Source organism: Arachis duranensis, chromosome 7, assembly GCF_000817695.3.
Source record: "Arachis duranensis cultivar V14167 chromosome 7, aradu.V14167.gnm2.J7QH, whole genome shotgun sequence".
Classification (NCBI taxonomy): domain Eukaryota; kingdom Viridiplantae; phylum Streptophyta; class Magnoliopsida; order Fabales; family Fabaceae; genus Arachis; species Arachis duranensis.
In genome coordinates this window covers 26,063,539-26,070,216 of record NC_029778.3, presented here as the reverse complement: position 1 = coordinate 26,070,216, position 6,678 = coordinate 26,063,539, and positions in this window count along the sequence as shown.

Here is a 6,678-nt window from a genome sequence, read left to right as displayed (position 1 = left end):
GGGTCTCCACCTGGAGCACGTGGTGGCTAGCCACTGCTTTCACCCAGGAAAACTCGTATCTCAGATAGGTGGAGTGCAACAATCACAATATCAATAATTCAGCATACATGCATTCATTCTTAGCCATACATTAACATTCATCTCAGCCATCCGGTTTAAAAATTATAATTCATTATCAGTCATAAACCATCATGACACACATCCATTTGACTCATATCATACTCAGCCATTCGTCTCATATCGTACTAGCCATTCGACTCATATCATACACAGCACTCCACCATCCTCCTCAACAACTTATATCATCATCATTAGTCATAACTCCTCATTATATCCCCTTTCTTCATCCCCAAGCTACCCTTTTCTCTAGCTTCGTCTCAATCACTATGCATTTCATATTGATTTAAGATTTAAAGGATGAAAATGGGGGTTTATAAGCTTGAAACAGTATTCCGGAAGGCCACAAGATTGTTGGGAAGGTGAAATACTTGAAAACAAGGGTTTTATAAAAAATAGGGTCACGTGCATACGCACAAGTCTGTGCGTGCGCACGCCCCAAAGAATTTTCAGAAAGTGTGCGTGCGCACAGAAAGCAAAATTTCATTTGTTGAGGGCACACACAGGACGCGCAAACGCCATCAACAGAATGCTCCTCCCAACGTGCGTGTGCGCACAAGGCTGTGCATACGCACAACTTGCAAGACTTCGTTGGTTATGTGTGCGCACAGAGCATGCTAGCGCTCTCAGCAGTAGCCTATCCCCGTGTGTACGTGCACACAACACAAGGTTGTGCGTACACACAGCTTCAAAAATCCACGGGTTGTGCGGGCGCACAGGGCTGTGCGTGCGCACACAAACAAAAAATCTCAAATTCTGCAGAATTCACAGAATTCAGATTTCAGACCCCAACTTTCAACGATCATATCTCCTTCCACAAAATTCAGATTTTCACAAAATTTAAACCGTTTTAAAGCTTATCAAATTATCTTTCATTTGGTATAAAAAGCATCAAATTACAAAAACAATAGCTTGAGATATGATCCGTTGAAGTTCATCAAAATTTCATTTTTACCAAAGTTTATAAACTTCCAATTTCCTAAACATACACTTCTAAATTCATTCAAAACTAACCCAAAACTCAACCATTCAACATCAAGCACTTTCCAAATTCTCATTCAATCATCAACCCACCAATTCTTTCACATTTAACCAAATCTCAATTCAATAATTCCATTCATAATCAACATTTCATATCTCAATTTTTCAAACAAATATTCAAGTTCATCAATCACTGCATATATACACATATCAATATCACACACCAATTCATGCTCACCAACAAGAGCCTCAATCTTTCCAACATTTGAGCATATCAATCCATACTACTCATAACCTTACATGCTCATTAATAATTAGCAACATTCACAACCAATCAATCATTATTCACATATTTTCAACTTAATCCAAATCATCCAACAACCACATCAACATTTCACAATCCACTAAATACATATATAACAACACAATTCATCTCAACCAATCAACAACATCAATAGTTCAAATCCTATCTTAAGGTCTCTAGCCTAAGTTTTCACAACCACATTATAGTTTAGATACAGAAAACCAAAATCATACCTTGGCCGATTTCCCGCTCAACCCGGAACACTTCCAAATTAAACTTTCAAGGTCTCAAAGCTTCCAACATCAGATTTCCGGCTTGTATATCACCTCAAACCCTCAAAATCTCTATCAAACTTCAATCTCTTCACATATATACCTTGCCTAACACACATAATATTCATCCATCCATACAAACTCAAGATCTAATCACCACAACTCAAGCATTTGACTTAGAGTTGAGATACTTACCAAGTCCAAGGGTCAAAAGAGGCAAGAAGAAGCTTTCCCTTCAAATTAATTGGATCCTATAACACAAAATAGCCCATAATTTCAATATTTTTATCCAAAAAATTCGAAATTAAGGGCTAGAAGAACAGAGATGAAAACATGACTTACCTCTTGCACAACCTTATGGGTTTTGTAAAGTTCAACGCCTCGGTCGTGTGGCTGCAAACGGTGCGTCAATCAGAGCTCGGAGCAAATAATTATGTCACTTTGAATCAAACTAAGTGTTCGTTTCTCCTTCCTTCTCCCATGGCTGTGTTTCAGCGTGAAATGAGTGCCAAGAGGGGAGAAGAGAGCTATTTTGTTTAATTGGGCTGAGTTGGGTTGGGCCAAGGGCCCAATACAGGTCTGGTTAGTCCGGTTTGGCTCGTTCGACCCAATCTTGGGCCAATTTCTTTAAAATTAGTGTCAAAATTCTCGTTTTAATTTTCTCTATCATATTAAACTATAAAAATCTCATTTCTTATTCTTTAGAATATATTTTAATTTATGGATTAATTAGTCATTAATTAATCGGATTTTACAACTTGAACCTGGGTGTGGTTGTTAAGGAGGCATATGATATGTCACTCAACTAAGCCTCCAACCACCATCTTGCATTAGATTAAGAGGTAAATACCAAATCGGTATCCGAAAGATTCTAGCGCTGACAAAATGCTACCTAACTTTTGTTATTGACAAAATAGTCCCTAAAAAATTTTAAAATTTGACAAGTGTGTTTCCGAGTTCGCCGGAGCAAATCTCCGGCAAGTACGATGCTGACGTGGCCACTATATTTTGGTGACATAGCAAACCACCCCGTAAGTCCCTCTCCCCAACACACACTCCCCCTTCCTTCTCCCTCCCCATCGCAGCTCCCCCAACGCACACTCTCCCTTCTTTTTCCTCTCTATCGCAGCCCCCTCCCCAACGCACACTACCCCCACCCTCCTTCAACACCACTACAAAATTTTGTAATTCTTAGATTCGGTTCGGTTTTCTTCCAAAACTAAACATAATGTCAATTATTCAACTAAATAGTTCTATTGTCTATTCACAAGAGTTTCTTTGTTTAGAAAATGTTTATATACGTGTTCAATAGAGTATTTTTGTCTATTTTTTCTTATCATATTTGCATGCGTTTTAGGAAAAAAATGTTTTAAATAATTTTTTACGACTATGTTAAGTGTTTATAAAAAAATCAACCATTCGTATAGAATATACATTAAAAATGAGTTAAACATCGTATGTATTTACACATAAATACAAGGTGATTAATTTTTTGTTTGCATTATAACAATTTTTTATTTTTCAAAAATATATTTTGAAACGGTAAAAGTAATTTGATAATTGGATATCTATATAAAATACCCTTTTGTTTATTAATTGTATTTGGTTATAATCATATAAAAATATTTTAAAAAATTGTAATTTTAAAATATGTTTATTTTATTTTTCTAATAATTTTATTTTTGTTTTAAATATCGGATTTTTTTAAAGAAACAAAATTAGCTGGTCCAATTTTAATTTTAATTTTTTATTTTTCACAATAAAAATCGAAAGGTCCAGTTTAAAGTTTTTTTTTTTTAATTTAAAAAAATTAGAGAGTCTGATTTCAATTTTAAAATCTTTTAAATTTAAAAAAAATTTAAAGAACTTGATTTCAATTTAAAAATAATTAAAATTTGTTAATTTTCAAAAAGCCAAAATTGAAGGATCTGATTTCTGAAATTTACTTTTAATTTGTGTGTGCGATTTCTGCGCATCACCACTATAAATTTAAAGAAATCGTAGGCACCGATTTTTTGGCTCCATGTTATTGTCATACACAAATTGATGGATACATTTCTAATTTCTATCATATACACATGATTGCAGTATATTAAAAATAAAAAAATGTTATTTATATACTAAAATTAATAACAATATATTTATATATAAATAGATATTTAGTTTAATTTATTTTTAGTGTGTATTTTATATTTTAATGTGTGTTTTATATTAGTAATTAATTTTAGTAAATAATTTTAATATACAATTATTATGATCAATTAAAAATAATTTTTGTTTAAAAAAATTATTTTGGATATTAAATTTTGATGTAATTTTTTATAAATATGATTAAAAAATGAGACATGTTATCTTAAAAATTTGGTAATTTTATTTTAAGTAAATTTTTTTTGCAATTTATTTTTGTTAATAACTAAAAAAAATAATAAATTCTAGAGATCGATTTGTTATCTAATTTTTTTATGTATTTTTTAAATAGTTATTAAAATATTTTTATAAAATTTTAGATAAATATATAAGCAGTATGTCAAATATAAAAATTTTAGTTTTTCAAAAAAATTAAGATTTTTTTAATTATTCTTATTAAATTTTATATTTTAGAAATATTTTTATTATTATTATAAAAAATTAGAAATTATTTTTCTTGGCATATTTAATAATATAGAATGATTTCAGTGGTTTATGCTATAATTTTATAATATCTAAATACGAGTGTGTCTTCTCTCTTCACAGAAAAAAGTTATAAAACACATGGTTCTAAGAAGCAAATTGAACGACTAAATATCTAAAATGATCTTTTAGATTCATCGTATTCACCATTTTAGTCTCTTACATTCAAAATTATTTATACTAGTCTCCGAGATACAATTTTGGGCACTATATTGGTCTTTGGACCCTTTCTATTTCTAGTATTAAATTAACAAACTAAATTTTAAATTGGCTCAAACTTGCCATGGTGGATAAATGGCTAAACAACGTCATTTCATTTTGACACTTAAACAAGGAAAAAACAAAAAGAAAAAGAAGAGTTTATATGATGTGTAAATCATTATATATCCATTTTTTCTCCGAAATAACCTTGATTTTGTCTTATTTAAGAGCTAAAACGAAAAGATACTGTTTAGTCATGTGTCTAGCGAGAGCTAACTCAGTGTTTCAATGTTAAAAATGGTTCAGAGATTAATATGGTACTTGGAGCTGGATCTCAGAGACCAGTATAATAAATTTTAAATTTGAGAGACTAAAATAATAAAAATCTTGAATTTTAGGGACACAATAGAAATTTAGTTCAAATCGAACTTGTTGATTTAATTAGATTAATTAAAAATTAGTCTTTTACGCAGCATTTGGTTCAAGAGAATATGGGAGGAAAGAAAACATAGGAATAGAAATTGGGTGGAAAATTAAATTTCCTCCATTTAGATTACCAAAGAAAATGAAGAGAAAATGAAAAGAGTGGAGTGTCGTACAACATAATATTTTCTCTTTTCCTATGTGATGAAAACGGATAAAAAAGAACAAATAAAGTCACAATTACGTATTTGCCCTTAGTAAATAGAGAATTAAAATTTTCCATTTTACTTTCTTCCACATCTGAAAACCTATCTCCTATCTTCTTTTCATTTTGTGACCAGCGCCACCAAAGTCTTATCGTCGTCATCCATAATGCCACCGCGGCATCATCATCGTCATCACAGGTCTATCGCAACTACATCTCTTCCTACTCAAGACAAAGGTGGGTTTTTCTGTCATTTTCTTCGTTTCTCCCAAATTTCCTTCGAATCGATGCTTTGCTTCTTCAACTGAAGTTGTAGAGGTTTTTTTATCCATTTTCTGGGTTTTGTAATTATGGATTCTTCTTTAATTTGAGTTAGTTTAGACGGATCGTCGTAGAATACGGTCATGCAAGCATGTTTTTGTTTTTTTGGAACGTAATTTTTTTATTTTCTTTGAGTTGGTTCATTATTTTTTACGTGTGTGAGAGAGGTTTATGTTAGATTTAATTCATGCTGCAACTGATTTTGGGTGTAAAAATAAATTCCCCTGATGATATAAAATATGGCAAATTGGTTATGGTTGTATACAATGCTGTGTTCCATGATTGAACTAATTTATTATTGAATTAATTGATGATACATACTAATGATTACTTGAGATGATGTTGGACTGTTTGCTATATATGATGCAATAAGTTGATGATAATATATGTTTATAAAAATTGTATATGGTTTTTTGTCGCACTTAGTAAGAAAAAAATGCTAGCCACATTTGATAATATTTTATTTTGTAAATACAATTTAGTGGAATTTTTTCTTAAATATGATTAAGGAGATTAATGATGTAAAGTATGGGTAGTTTTTATTATTCTTTTAAGAAAGTATTTATTTGTATATATTTAAAAAGAATGATATATATTTTTATTTATGACATTAAAAGACAACAGAAAAGGATAAATTCAAAAAATATTATTATTAATAAAGATAACATCTTAACATTTTGAAATGTAATTGGAATTACTTTTTTTATTAGAAAAATAATTTAAATACATTGGTATAAGGTGAAAATTCAACCTGAAGTTGATGGTTGAGAGCTGTTAGATAAAAATTTAGTCAAATCAGTCAAATTTTTTAACGGCTTTCAACTATCCACTTCACGGAAGTCGATTGCACCTGAGTTTCTACCTTAGTATAATATAATTTATATATAATGGAGAAAAGGGTATTAAAGTAATTTCACTTAATTATAATTTTCTCTTTTCTTATTTTTCTTTTTAGCCAAATTAAAAAAAAACTTTTTTTCTCCTATTTTTTTATCCATTTTTTATCCAAATAATATAAAAAAATATATTTTTTTTATTTTCTTTCTTTCTATTTTCTTTTCTTTTATTTTTTTCCCTCTCATCTTTCATCTTTCATTTTCCATCCAAAGAAAGTGTTAGTCAATTAGATTGAAGCAAAAAATTCTCCTAAAAAAAATCGGTGGAAGAATTGATCGAATCGGCAT